Genomic DNA, 16,393 nt, shown 5'->3' with positions numbered 1-16,393 from the left:
GATTTCCCATTTACCATAACTGTCCAAAGCATGTGCACAGTGCATATCTGTATATACCTAAAGATGTTCCAGGGAGGAAAAAAAAAAAGAAAAACTGATTTTTTTTTGGCTTATAAGGCCACAGATCAGAAGGGGGTTTAAGTACTATAGCGCCCTCAACCTTACTTAAGTCTCATTTTCAGTGTGTAAGGCATATAGATACATTCACTTTGCAACTGGTTGGAACATCAAAGTGCTCCAGCGCCCAGACTCTGTTTCAGCCAGCTGGAAGCTCACTCCGCTTCCCCTAAAACAAGGACTACGTAAGCACTCCACTTCATCCAAAATCACTAAAACTTTGGCTGCTGAAACCTTAGCTAAAAATGGCATGAGCCCAGTTAACTTTGGCTGAAAATAAAGGAGCAATAACAAGGTGTGTCCCATTACCTGAGCTGCAGCTGCAAGGCTGTAGTTGTAGATGGATGCAGGAAGGACGTCTGCATGTGCCTCAAGCATCTTGGACCTGTTTCTAAACAACATGCTTTTGATCTCCCAAAGTTTTTGCTCAATGTACTAACCCTCCATCTTCCTTACTGCTGGGACTTTCCTCATGACTATTTGTCCTGGAGTCTGGCAGCTTGTCCCTAGTCAGCTTGTGCATGAATTATTACAATGTTCCTACTGCAGGGATCAACAAAACACCCTGTCTTATTAAAAACATGATTTTCAAACTTATTATTTATGTATAGAATTGCGAGCTAATGTGTTGGTTTTTTTAGTCAGGGTGTTTGTTATATTTCATACACTCCATGTTCTGATTTTGTATCAGCCAGGGACCACTCTTTTGCAAGGACAGATCCTTTGTAAGAAAGAAACTAAACTGGCAAGCAAAACTATTTATTCTAAATCATTCTTCAGTTCTTGACCAGCTACAGGCTTAAGGTTGTATACCATAAACCATTGAGCTAGACAAGAGTATTACATATCACTCTGGAGCTGAAAATAATTTTTTTTTTATTTCTTTTCCCATAGGGGAAAAAAACCCACCTTTCTATTACTGGCCTAACTTTATGACTTAGATTTATGTAAAATTAAGTTGGATGCATTTTTCCAGATTTCTAACTGTTTCTTCACCTTTAACTACTATAATTAGAGCTGTATTACACATGAGGGAAACAAAAAGGTTAAGTACCAATACATTAAAAATAAAAAAAACCTCTTCAAAACACTTCTTAAATATGTAGAGCACAGGTTACATGAAAGTAATTGGTATAAAAACTTTATTCATGCTAACATTGGCCAGGCTATATAATTCACCTTAAGCTGAATCATTCAAGTCTTGTACTCTGAGTTTGACAGTGGTTGAGCAAATGTCAATGCATATATAACATACAAATAACCAGTCGATCAATCAGCTGTATTCACCGAGTGTAGGGTGTTTCATCATCTGCCTCTTCATATCTATTCTTATGAGCTAAGTCTTGAAGTTGTCCTTACCATCGGTACCACAGCTGTATTCTGCACCAACAACACAGTGACTAAGGTGTAACATAACCTCTGTAGGAGCAGTCTAGCAGTCTCTCCTTCTAAGACTGTCCCCAATTGTTGCTAGAAAAGACACAGAAAGATATGCAAAAACTGGAACATGATGTTATAAGACTGATGCTCGTGACCAATGCTCAGTTCTCCTTGAAATTCAAGTGGTTAGATACAGAATTTGCTCATGTTCTCTTGAAGATACTATTACAGTTCTAATGTGCTAAAAGTTGAGAGGTATCATAATGGAAAATCAGTTAAAGAAAACAACACATTTTATTGTCATAAAACCACAATATAACTCATAAAGGAATAATAACATTTTTAAAGATAAGAGTCTGTGAAATACATAAAGTAGCTGAAAGAAATGCTTTATTGGTATGTCATAGCCATTCATTGAATGGGTTATAAGCTTAACACCTCGAAGCAAGGCAAGTCTCCTGAGAACAAGACTTGGTTTTGCTGATCCTAAAGCACCTATGCCATTAGGAAATAAATCTAAAGGAAAAAAACCCAACAACTAATGATAAGACTGAGTGCACAGTACTTTGTATGTAAAATATATTCTAGCATTTTATACATAGGACAAGACACAGATATAAAATGTTACAAAAAAAAAAAAGAAAGGAGAATTGTATATTTAAAAAATAAGGGTAATAATATTTTATAAACTCAGAAGTACAGGTGGGCTACTGCATGCTGGATAGTCACTGTCAGCAACTAGCAATGTTGTTATTTATTTTAATTCTCAGTTGTGCCTTTAAAGATTCACGTCATTATTCTCACTAACCTTACTACTGCTAAAAGCTCTGCTCATCTGAATGGTGGTAAAGATTCAAGATTTGCGAGGTTTGGGTTGGTTGAGAAACAGATTACCTGCAGCATCTAGTTAAAAATTGCTTCTCCATTGTCTTTATATTTCTTCTTCCCCTGCCCCTAATAAATGGCTCACAAATATTGATTATATTAGATTGCAACCATGAGGCCTAAACAACTTTCTAAAAGGGATCCATCTAAAACTTTTATTGTAACCCTTAAATTTTATCGAGGCTTGTTTAGAGACTGCCTCATGAAGACCTATGTATGTTATAAGGCATGTGTTCTAGGAAAATGCATACAAGTATGTGAATAATTTGAACATTGAGTATACGAGTATGTAATCCAGCCTTCCAAGACCAGACTATAAATTTGCACAATTAAGAATTTGCCAGTGTCTCAAAACTGGTGTCATTCTATAGAATAGCACAAAAGGTGCTTTTTCAGTTTTGTGTGTAGTTCAGGCTGAAAAGAATATGCTTAAAATCATATATTTCAACAAAAAGGCATTCATTAGAATATTTCATTGAAAAGCATCTTATTACTAGAAAAGAATGCAATAAATCTGAAAAAAGTTTCCTCTGAAGAAAAATTAAAAGGAAAACAAAAACCTACAGAGAATTTGGGACCTGATGTGCAATGGGAAATGCATGTTTTTCACAGGCTGAAAATGGGTTTTATCTCTTATGGAAAGTAAGCAGCCATCCTTGTCCTTCAGCCTCTCTACCCCTTGCATAGTGCAGGACTTCTTAGTGTGGTTCTAACGTTTGGGAATTCCCAAATTCTCTAGAATTCCTTCTATTTATCTATGCCTCCCAATTCCTCCCATTCAGGAAACTGTTGTAGAAGAACAGAGGACACATAACAGGTTTTAACTAATGAAAATAATTAAATAAAGTATTAGCATTTGCACTTCTTTATCAGTTGTTCCAAAATGAGATAAGTAAATAAAGTTGCAGCCTAATTAAACCATATTAATTTTATCTTATCTATTTCTCCCCAAGTGTCCTGGGCAGCTGTACCTTACAAAACAGATATCAGAGATGCCTAAAGACTAAATTCTCGTTAGGGAGGTACTATTAAGCATGCTCCTTTTTGTATGCCATACAGAAAACTGCAAAATGCACTTTTACAACTTCTTCTGTAGCAAAGTACAAAGAAAGCACTATAGAATGAAAAGGTAAAACAGAATAAAGATATGTTGCCTGTTCACTGCTAGCATGAGATATTTCTCCAGTGACAAAAGCAGGGAGTCCCACATGGAAAAGAGGAGGCTGAGGGGAGACCTAATTGCTCTCTACAGCTACGTGAAGGGGGGTTGTAGTGAGGTGGGTGCTGGTCTCTTCTGTCAGGTGGCTGGAGATAGGACGAGAGGAAATGGCATCAAGTTGAGGCAAGGGAGATTTAGGTTAGATATTAGGAAAAATTTTTTTACTGAGAGGGTTGTCAGACATTGGAATGTGCTGCCCAGGGAAGTGGTTGAGTCACCATCCCTGGAGGTATTCAAAAAGCGAGTGGACAGGGTACTCCAGGACATGGTTTAGTGGGCATGGTTGATGGTTGGAGTCGATGATCTTGAAGGTCTTTTCCAACCTAAATGATTCTATGATTCTATGATCCTGTGGAACACTATTATTTCTGTGTTAACACCTCTCACTGAGATACCACAAATCCCAGCATATTTGGCATTTTCCTTATCATGCCTGCTGTAGTCATTACGTGCCTATATAAGAATCCCAAATTTCACTCTAAAAAAAATGCTCTTGCACTCATTTTGGGTTGAGAATTGATTCATGACTGTTCATAGCTTGGGTTGCTGGTACAGTTTCTAACCTACTTTAATGTTGTTATCTAATAACAATAAGGGATTTTGATAGCAAAAACAACAACTCAGAAGTGTAACTAGCTCACCCTACAGAAATTTAGTAGAAAAAACCATATTTCAAGAACTTACCATGGCTGCTGTTTCAAAAACCTGTGACTAGCACCTTATTTCATCCCCAAACATCTCATTTCAACTCATTCATCAAAAGCACTTACTTCAGTCTCAGTCAGCTGCAAAACCTTTTGAGGTTATCTTGCTAGTGAAGGAGCCTTCATATCCTGCTCGACTTGAAAAACACCTTTGCTCTTTACATACCGGAAGGTAAATACACTATAAAAATGCCAAGGCCTACCACAGTTCAGATATTTGAGAGCCTCATGAAGAAAAGACACACAGAGAACCTGAGTAGATGCTGCCCATGAACTTTTCAAAGAATGCAAGAACATAATTCTTGCCTCTCTGAGGTAGGCAAGTCATCAGCTTACTCCTAATACATTCCTCTCTTAACAAGCTTATAGAGCAAACCACTACAGAGAAGAGCGTGCTTTAAGAAGAGATGAACAGCAGCCCTGTTGTGCTGTGAATCTTCTCAGGAGACAAGGGCTATGCATGGCCTTCCTTATGGTGCAATGTAGCATTTAATATTAAAAGTAAGTGGCAGTGACAATATAATGAAAAATTCCTTTCATTTCTTTTATTTTGCAAAGCCAAGGATGAACAGATTTGAACAATGTTCCTAAGAATAAAGCAAATACCTAACCGGGCTCCAGAGGTGGCACCTTTATAGTAAATGTTATGTCCATCTTGAGATCTCCCCACTCATGAAGATAGGGGTTCTTACCAGAAATTATAACAGATGCTTACATTTACCAGCATTAGCAAATGCCACTTTATTAAAGACAGCATCGGAATGAACTCCCTGAGTTTGAATTTCATAAAGTTTGTTAAGTAAATATTTTTTAAAAGAGAGGGAGAAACTATGTTTTAATGATGCTCACATGTTTCCCCAAAGAGTGAAAGCTGATACGTGCAGGCGTCGAAAGCATTACATGCTAATTTCATTAAAGTGGGGGAGGGTACCTAGAAAAAGCACAAAAGTAAATGCTGTTGACCTCCCCGTCAAGAGACTGAAAAGGAACCTGCTCTGGGAAGCCAAGAATTTTTGCCTCTGTAACAACTAGGTAGGTGATGGCTGTCTTGGAAAATTTATGGTATCATTTTATTTATAGCAGATGTCCCCTAAAAGCAAGCAGTTTTGCTTTATGCTACACAAATCTTATGGATAATTGCAAAATGTAACATGGAGGTTCAGTAATGCTGCAGACATCAACAGTGTTTTCTAAAATGGATTATGAATGAAAAGAGAAAAAAATGCCCTGATACTGATCTAAGGCTTGAAGATAAAAGGTTAATCAAAACAAGACTTCTGCCGATGCTTTCTAGAAACTTCTTGTTTTAAGGGGAAAAGGTAAAAGCTGAAACTTTGTATGGAGCCCACTAATTAAATTATCATTTACCCGAAACGAGTCTTGCAGTTCCAATAAAGATGATCAGATGCCAAAACAAGACTTAAGTAGTATGAGTAGTTATGGTCAGAGACCTATAACCCAAGAGTTTATTTTGGATATGTATCTTTTTCAAGCAGGGAAACAGTCCTACTCACATGTCTTGCTCTACCTAAGTAAAACAAGTTCAAATCATCAATTCCATTTTCTTAGTGGAAGCCATGTGATAGACCTCCTGTTCATTTAAGCTATGGTGGGTTTTTCCCTAAGAAGGCATTGCTGAGTTGCATCTTGCAGAAATTTCATTATCCGAAACCAACTAAAAGAATCAAGAACAATTAAACCAGACATTGTACTCCCACAGAAAATTTTTACCAGTAGAGAGGCTGATTAATGAGGAATTGCCAACTTTCTATCTCAAAATTTTGATTTCCCATGTTAAACACTTTCCAGTTTCACATATAAAATTTAATCCTTCCAGCCCTTGGACATGAACAAAATTGCTGTTGATGGGGTGTTTGCTTCCCTAATTTTTTCCCCTGATTAGTGAAGTTCAAGTGGAAATAAATGAATTTTTTGAAAATTAAATACAAATGGACAGAAACAATACATCTGTGGATTCACTGTTCATTATGCATGGTTTGTAAGAATGTATATTTCAAAAAGAAAGTCATTAAAGTAATTCTGCTGTTCTGTTTTGCAGGTCTTCGTGACAGTTTAAGCAATAAATGGTTTAATCTCTCTGGATTGCAAAAGCTGAAACCCCTGACAAGGACAGGAGATTGACAGAATTTGTAATAATATATTTTTACTTATGTCACATATTTGTAATTTCAAGGACATGATTCACAATGACCCTATTGCAATGTTGTGTAGGCATTGTTCTACACTGATTTGCATTAATATCTACAGAAGAGTTTTCCTCTCTTAGTACTGCTTCAGAGGATATGCTTGTCATTAAAATTCTGGTCACAGATGTGGGTTAAAATATCTCTAACCTTTACAAATGTATTATGTGGCACTACTGACATAGCTTTTATTGCAGATAAAATCTATAACAAATTCTGTGTGTGACAGGAGAGGAACATGATTTTGTATTAAACTCAGATGATAGAGATGCATTCCTTACTTGTACTTTTAAAATGTTTTGGATATAGTAACAATGAGTTAGGTTTTCTATTCCATTGCAGTTAGAAAGCCATTAAATCTATTCATTTTGTTTTAGCTTTGGTATTTTAATAAATTTTTCCTAAACTGACTTTCAGAAGAGGACATAAAACAGTGGAAAGATTTCAACTAATTTCCAATCTAGGTTGAATCTATCAGAAGTAAACATGAAACCAGTTTATTAGGATGGACTACCTAACATCTATCTTGAAAATTTTTTATAACCTACATTAAACACAGTCCACAACCCTCTGCTTCTGTTTCCTAACTTCCATTGGTATTCACATGCCTAGAAGGATCTCATATTAATGTATTTATTTTCCACGTACTTTTTGCACATCCCTCTGTATAAAGAGCATCCCGAACATCACTTCGACTTCCTCATACATGCAGTAGGAAGGTAGTACTTTCCCTGTCGGTTATAGTGACAGTCCCCATTGGTTATAGTCACAGCGTTGTCATCCTGGATGTGTTTACACAAGGAAGTTGTACCAGTTCACAAACTGAAGGTGTGCATTTAAACTAGTGTTTAACAGAAATTATTCTCCGATAACATTTTTTCTGCAAGAAAAGTACCTTTTTTGCTTGTATCAGCTGGGGCTGATTCCACCTGTATTGCAAAATAATGATTGCCATTGGATAAGGTGACAGTTTCCATTGGTAGTTATATTGGCATAACTATCACCAAAATCTTACAACCAGATCTACCGCTGTAACGCTGTCACTAAGAATGGTGAGGCTATCGTTGTACAGCTGGAGGAGAGGGCTTGCTGCCGGTCGAGAACTAGGCATTGTGAGTTTATCGTTCTTACCGCATAGAGCTGGAGACTTCACTGGCATGTGATGTCAAACATGCTCTTTAGGATGAGCCTGTCCTAATGAGCACAGTGCTATACAGTCTTTCATTTCACAACATGGTAGACATCTGTATCAGAGCTTGTGACCATATTCATGCATTATCCATGTGGTTATATTAATACAAAAGCTTACTGATTTTTTTTTCCTTTTTTAAAGAAAAGACGGTCACACCAAATGACTGTTGCAGCTTCAGCTATCAGGGTGGACTCACAAAATACATTTGAATCTCATGTTTACTGGTGTGGAGAGGTGTATCTATGTTAGTGAATAATCTTTAACTACAATGTGTTTTCTTTGGGAAAAGGAATTGGAAAATGGGGGGAATTTGACCAAATAATAAAATTAAATTAGGTTTATTAAATTAAATTAACTAACAGTGGTTATGACATCTTTAGTTTCTACCCCAGGAACCAGGGTACAACATATAAGAAAACCATATAAGAAAATCCCATCCTAGTCACAGAGCTGGGCTACAAGGATGTGATTGGGGCAAGAGGGGCAGTTCTGATGTGAAAGCCAGTGCCAGAACTCTTCAGATCAGTGCAAATGGGCATGTGTGGACTGGAGAAATGCTTGTAAGGGGCAAGGAGGATTTCATTCAGGTGCCACCAGATCTCTGGATCTTTGATTCTCAAGCAATTTTCTTTCCTTGTACAGTCTCTAGCACCTTGCACATTCGGGAACAGTCTAGGGTTAGGGAGTAATTCATTGCACACTCAGGAAGGAATAAGCTCTTTGAAAAGTTGACACAATTGTCTGCGGACCCTTGGAGAAGTAGTCTGTGTTGACAGTGATGAAGATAGAGAGAAAATCGCACAGAGTTTTGTTACTTAGCAATACTTAATGATGAAAGGGTGTGGCGAAGAGAACCAAACAAAAAGCAATGAAAAGGTGGCATGGGAAGTTACAGAATTACTGAATTTTGGATAGGATGAGGGGTGGGATTTGGCTGATTAAGATGGTACATACTTGATTTTGAAGGCTTCCAATGCATTTTTTTCATACAGAAGGGAGGTACTTTGACAAGGAATTCTCAGTCTGTGCTGTATCAAAAATAGATGTTGTCCAGCACTGCAGTGTTGTTGAGTGTGTACTGCTCACCACTGCTGACATGGGGCAGGGGCTGTTCAGAGCTGGAACAGTAACCTCCAGTGCACTAGCCGTACACTCAGAATACAAGCAGGAAAAGTAAAAGAAACCACTCTGTGTCTTGAACTGCTATGCAATTCTTATTTAACCCTTCCTTCAGTGCAACAAGAATTTGTCACCGTAATTGGAGACTGCATATTCAAGTGTGAGAGCTGGGATATGGCCCACCACTGAGTTGCCATCTGCACCTCTCCACTCACTACAAGGCTGCTGTACGCTGGCACACTACTGCGAGCTAAGGAATAGGTCATGATAACAGATGCTTTGGGCCCCATAAGTGGGTATTCAATTCTTCCCAGTGCCCTCTCACAGTTAATGTTGACTTGTAATGTCTAAAGTCAACTTCTGTTCATAGCGAATCCTGTGTAAGTATGTATATATTTTGACATTCTGGTTTAGGCACAGAAGAATGTATACTTAGTGACTCATTTCCTCATCTGGAAAAGAGTGACTTAAAATCAAGAACTCTGAAATTATTTCAGTGTTTCAAACTATTTAATTGATGAGTTTTCAACCCCTCTGAACTCAGACCAATAAGGTAGCCAGAGAGCTGTAAAACAAAATCTTTGTAAAATACAGTATTTGACCAGTCATAGCAATTAAATGTTTCTTTTGAGAATTGCAAAAATGTGAGTGGCTTCTTGATGGAAAGAGGATTATGTAGATAAAAGTTCCCCAACCCTGCTGCTGAATTTTCTCTGCAATTCACTTACCTAATAAGATTACAGGAACAGATACCATTTTTTTTTTCTTGTTTTAAATTTGTTTAATTTAGTCATGATGCTAAATCATTTCCAGAATCCTACATGGTGTATAGTAATTTGAGATGTGCAGAGAATACTAGATGAGGCCTTTTCTAAATACCGAATCTCCCTACCTGTAAAATGAGAATAATGATATTAAAGCTACTTTTTTGAGAAATTCTAAAGTTTAAGAAATTCTAAAGAAAAATGTTATATGAAGAATATACATACATAAAGTTTGTATTACATTTCCAAACAATGTGTTTATATAATCATAGACAATATTAATAATATACTTTCTGATATTATTGCATTTTAAATTCTATTTTGTTAACTGTATTGTTAATACACATTTTAATATCAACACCAAAAACCTGATGAAAAGTGCTCTTGAGATTCCCATTTACTGTTACTCACTTTGTGTCAGGTTCTAACGCCACTGACAGCAATTTCATAAAGATGTTAATGAATTTAACATGATATTCATGAGAATGAATGTATTTCTCATCAAATGAGATGTACAAGATTCTGGCCAGAAAATAGTAACTGAGTTTGCAAAAATGTGAAATGTAGTACATTTCTGAGAGAACAATTTGCAGTATGCATGGGAGAAAGCTGATAGCGTTTGTTCATATTGTAAATTATATAATTTTCTCCATGTAGTATACTTCTACTGAAAGAGAAGAGGGAATTTGCCTCACTTTAATGCCTTTTCCAGGGGTGCTGAACACAGATGGATACATTTGTATCAGTCTAAAATTATGTGACAAGGAAGATAGAAATCTGCTATAAATAAAATTCCAAGCCATTTCAGTCTTCACTGTCATTAAACGCCCAATTTTTAAAAAATCATTTGATGTTTTTTCGTCATGAACAACTATAACAAAAGTTATTTTTATTTCATTTTGCTCTGGTAGAGCAAATGCAGAAAAAAATACTGAATTTCTTTCTATTTTTGGCAAAAGAATAATTTTATTTCTTAATTATAACAAATATTTTTGTTCCATTTTCTACTTGATTTTGAGTAATATGTTTCCTTTAAATACAGTCTGTAACTACAAGAACAATTTCAGCCTGATTCAGATGTGTGACAGACCATTGAAGTCAACAAAGCTGTCTCTATATGACATGGATTTTTCTTTCCGTCTCTCATCTGTCATATATAGTCATGTCAGCGTGATTCAAGATGAATAAGCTCTCAGCACAGGCCAGATTCTGCAAGGTGCTGAGTGCCCTAAACTCAAACCAGCTTCAAAGGAAGCACTCATTACCTCGTAGCATGTCTGGCTCTAAATACAGTATTTCCTTGTAGTTCTCCATAATTACCCTAGGAAATACTTTGAATAGTACAAATATTGAGTTTAGCCAGCTGCCAGAGCCAGCCTTAGTGGGTTTGGATAGATCTGTGAAAAGTTGCATTTGGATCTTTTTTTGGTTTTTTTGACACCCTTTTTCTCTCCACTCCCTTCTCCCTCATGCACACATAACAATTTTTGTTCATGCTGTTGTGCCCACTAAATACAAAATGGGCCTGAGAGGTCTTTTGAAGGGTAAGACGTAGACTTATGCCGCACACAAAGGCTGAATGTACACGGAGTGGACATGCGTGCCTCTGTCTCTCAGTGTTTGTTTTGGGGCAGGCGATATTTATATTCCCACAATGCTTTCTTTTTGCAAAAGCGGAACCCAGCTGCCTCTAACTGTCATCAGCTTGAAGTAGTCCCTGTCATCATAAAGGAAAATGCTTGCAATAAACTTATTTCCGCTCTCCACGAATTGCAATGTTCCTTTACTTTCCCAGCCACCCCACATCAGTCAATGTTCACAGCTGCCATTCCCCCGAGAGCATATTTTTTAAAACTTGCCAGGTACATCCAATAGGACTTTATAAATTAATGTCATTCCCACACGGTGAGTTATGGATCTAAACCCACTAAAGTAGCAGAGACTTGCTTACAGCTACAGGTAAGGGAAAGAAGCGGAGCTGGGTTATTTCAGCCGGAGCCAGGACTGGCAGAGGAGAGATCTCTGCAGCCTACGCTCTCTCTCCATAGCTTGAAACAGCACCTAGACATGACACGACTGAACCTGCCCTCAGCTTCTTCCAGCTACTCAATCCTGTCATAAGAGAGACCACCTTTGACGGTCCAACCCAAAATAATCTAAATCATATTTGCGCTGATAAATAAAGGTAAGGGTTCTAGATGAGAACAAATGAACATAATCCTGCTCACTCCTTCCCAAGGTTTTGCAAGGAGATGAGATGTCTGCATAAATCAGATCTGCTGAATAAAATGCTGGTATGGTAATAAAAGCATGAATATTAGTAACAGGACAAAGCATACAACAAAGAGTCACGAGAGAGTGACACAGTAACGAAAAGGTGGATAAGCTTTGCACTCTTCGTGGAGTAATCTCTTTGCATTACATAACCCAGTGGAAAAGGCTAAAGTGGTTGCTTAAATTCAATCTTCAATACTGTTTCTCTGCAAAAATAAATGTGATGAATTAAAAAGTAAGACTTGCATGAAGAATAGGATTGCCTGAATTCCTGAGCAAACAGAAAACTAACCCAGAAATATTTCTTTAAAAAATGATTTACTGATTTGTTTGACCTTATTAGCTCTTCTTTAGCAATTTCATTGATTTTCGCCCATCAGCCCTCTGTTTCAAATCAACTTCAAGACTTATAGGGAACACAGTTTGGTAGTATGCAAATCACTTTTAATGAAAAAGAGCTTCCTGAAGGCAACCAGAGAACTGAAAGATTTAATTCATCCAGGTGCTAAAACGTATGTCTGCCTAAACTATTTTCATTCACTTCTGAAAGGGATAAGAGGATTTGGATTGCTAAAACAAGAAGTGAGAGGAAGTAATAAAAATAATTTAGGAAACAGGAGACCGTGGTCAAAAAAAAAAAAAAAAGTAGCTAGCTAGGTTTTCCATTCATAACTCCTGGGATGAGATTCTCAAAAAATGTCATTGTACACACCAAATTGCCACTAATTGTAATGCTAAATGGGTATCAACATCCATTAGCTGCTTGTGAAAAAGATCTCAAAACAAATGTGTTCATCTTTGACACTGCAATCCCAGCACTGCTCCCAGTACTCACCTAGAATAAAAGACCACAGATACATTTAATTAATCCATCTCCTCTGGAAATTTGCTGTTGCCGCTTCACAGGTGGAACCTCAGATTAAAGGTAAAATGGGAGGTTGAAGCTCCTGCCTACCTTAGGTGACCTGGATTGCTCTTCAAAGGAATGGCTCTTTCTCTCTCTCCCTTCTGAATGTAGAGATAGTTAGAAAGACGAGGCTCCCAGTTTTGTATTTAAATTAAGTGTTTAATGCTGGGTTTCATTAATATGCTCCAGAATTAGCAAGCAACTTAAAATTCTTAGTCTTTAAAGATATATTTCTTTATTCAAATCTTTGGCCTTAATCCCATGAAATAAATATATATGTTTAATTTTATGTACTCTGTACAGTTACACTAAAATTACTAGAAATACAAAATAGGAAAATAAAGAGTAGCCTAAACCTTTCAGGAATCACGGTATGAAATGGGAACATTCCAGCTGAGTGTTATTTAATATACTTGATTATGATATTGTTCCTGAAATTAAATAGCAAATCTCAAAATGGTACTTGCAAAATGAACATTTCATATATTAAAATACTGCATTGCTAATTGAGGAGAAGAGAGGAGATTGCTGTGTGGTGTTGGTACAAATCCTGTTGTGTTCACTCGACTAATCTTCTGTTGCACCGCATGGACCGAAACCAACGGAGTCCGCTGGGGGGGATCAAACAGGGAAAGAAACAATGTGAACTAATACCAGGAAAATACCAAAAGTCTTCTCCAAGTAAATCAGTCGCTGAAAATGCCTCTCCCTCATGTTAGCAGACCTCTTTTTTCAATCGCAAAGACAAAGGTCGGGACCAGGAGAAGCTGTTCAGCAGTCCGAAGCTGCAGCCCAGAAAGGGCAGCGGGCAGCCGCGGGCAGAGGGAGGTCCTGCTGCTCCAGGGGTTGCTGGGAGCTGCAGAGGGGGGAGTGGGGACGAGAGTCAAAAGGGCTTACGGGAACGTGTCGGGGAAGCCCTGGCACAGGTAAGGAGGCAAAGGCCCGGGGAGGACAGGTTAGGTTTTGCTGCCGCTCAAAAAGTGTGTGAGGGAATGATCAGGTATCCAGCTCACCCCTTGAGCCATGCCAGCAATTAAAGGCAGAAGCACTAATACTGTATTTACAGAGAGAAGAGACACTTGATCTTTCGTAGTGACAACAGACTGACTCTTTTGTCTTGTTTGATGACATTATATTCATAAGACACAAGTGGAAGAAGCCCCAAGTAGCTTTGAATATACAGCTACACTTGCATGAATACTCACAAATCCCTTTCTTTCATGGGGTTTAGCAGATGTGATTTGTTTCAGCTGGCCACTCGAAAAAAACATGCGATAAAGCTGTACCGAATGTCATACTGTAATATCAAGCGATGTAATCAGATGTGATGACTACAGTTTTAAAGAACTCACTGTGAATTCTGATACGTAATCTTGAATACTGGTAGATAACACATCTAAAATAGACGGTTTCTGAAATTTGTGCTAATCTTGGTAAAACAGAATCCCACATTAAACAAATCAAATGTCTTAGATTTTTTATTTATCATTCATCAATGCACGTGCTGTTTTTTTAATTCTTTCTTGCTGAACTCATTTATATACATACAACTTTTCACTTATATATTTAAAAAAGCAAAACTTCAGGCACTTTAGAAATTTAACATAATTGTTGTTGCAAGGAATAGCTGGCCCTCTGAGGTGGATAATAAAGACAGAATGGTTTTATGAAAAGAAAATCAAAATCTAAAATTATGTTTGTTTCAAACGATTAAAAAATTGCATGTTTAGATTTCATAGATTTTGTAGTATTTGTTTTCAATTTGCTTTAAAAACATTTATTGGAAAGTGGATAAGAATACAACTACTAATAGAATAAACTTTCCCATATTGTCTTTTTTGCCTCTGTAGTTATGATGTTTATGGATGGAGTTGTTACATACTGGTATTTGGAAGACTGTGGTATTCTACCCTATTCTGTCCCCCGGAATTTATGGTAGATTTTGTTCCCCTATGTGGTGTTCCTCAGATCCCTTTTTGATGGTCAGAGCCTCACAAGATATAAAACTGTTTCTCATTATAAATTCAGAGGGTCAGTTAGCATAATCACACATAACATAGTAACTATGTGAAGGCATTCTGTCTTTAATATGGAGGTATATTGCGTTAATTTATTTTTCTCGCCTTCTCTCTTCCATACCCTCTTTTCAACCATTTCTTAATTCTACTAGACTATATTAAAAAAACTGTTAATACTATTATTTCTGTTCTTTAACTAATGAAACTAAATTAATCTCTTGTTTGACCATTTCTTGCCTTAGTCTGGTTAAAAAATGCGGTTTGTTTCCTTTTGAGCAGGATAACAGACTGGCACCGAGAAATGTGTTGAGGCCATTTATATGCAGATGATCTGCTGTCCTGCTTCCTTCAGTAGGTGCCATAAATTAGCATTCAGATTTTGCTGCAATTTTGTCAGGTTTTTTTTTTATTCATTTCGTATGTATTTAATCCCACATCAGTCTCAGTTGTTCTGCAATATGTGCCATATTGTAGCAGGTTTTTAGCTGCCACTGATGATTTTCACATTCCTTTAGTGTGAGGTTTTAATTCTACTGACACTTTTGTTAATGAAATACATTTCACTTAATGAAATTAAATGCATAGCCTGTCTATTGCTTATTACACTATACAGTCTTAGAGTTTGGATTTAAATTTCACCCTTCTTCTATAAAGATTATCCACCACATTTTGGCCTAACAGGAACTCTATGCTTTGTATGAAGTGTGGGAAAGCTGTCTTTACAAGTAAAATACCAGTAATAGTTTCAATGTTCTCTGGAATGTTCTATTTTATTCCTTTCTCCTCTGTTACTAAATATGTTTAAAATGCATTTTCTACCATTTCTTTATGTGGGGTTTGAAAGGCTGAACTAGCAATTTGATCACCTACAGACATCATAGGTAAACCTCAAACTATTCAAAGCATCCATTTTTCCATTTTTTTTAATACAAATTATGAAACTACTTTAGAGATTCTCTACAAATTAGGAAAAAACTCATACATATCTCCAAGCATACAGAAGATTAAAGTCATACAGGAATTTACCAATGAAATAGTTTCTCACTAGGCAACAACTTTCCTTTTTTCATAGATTGCACATTTCATGAAAGATCTATGGAACAACTTTTTCAATTAAATTTTTGTTGGAATGAGGATTCTCAGCTTCTGCTTGAGTGGATTAGTTTGGGGGTGAATTCCACATGCGTGACCTAATAGCTCCTTGGCAGGTTAGACCTGAGCTGTCTCCAGGTTGAAACCTGAAGACTGGTTGCTGTTCAGACAGGTTGTTTCTGAGGTGGTTCCGTTTGTCTTTTATGATGATTTTGGTACAAGTTGGAGTAAAAAAAGAAAAACCTTTGGAAATTGAAGGTTTAGTTGTGGGATGCTTTTCTAGTTTTGTCCTGGTCCTACAGGTTTTGTGATAAAGGGGTCTACAGAATAGGCCCTTTGGATTTATTACAGGTATTTGAAAAGCAGGGTATCTACCTCACAGGATTAAGAGAGGATTGTTTGGGGTTTTGTTTAAATTAATAGAAGGACCTTCTTTTTTCTATATGTTTTCCTGACCCTACAGCTTCTCAACGAAAATTATGTTCTTGTCAACATCTTTGCTATTATCAGTGAGTTTA

The sequence above is a fragment of the Buteo buteo genome, chromosome 10, assembly GCF_964188355.1.
Source record: "Buteo buteo chromosome 10, bButBut1.hap1.1, whole genome shotgun sequence".
NCBI classification, from domain to species: Eukaryota; Metazoa; Chordata; class Aves; order Accipitriformes; family Accipitridae; genus Buteo; species Buteo buteo.
This window is presented reverse-complemented; position numbering follows the sequence as displayed.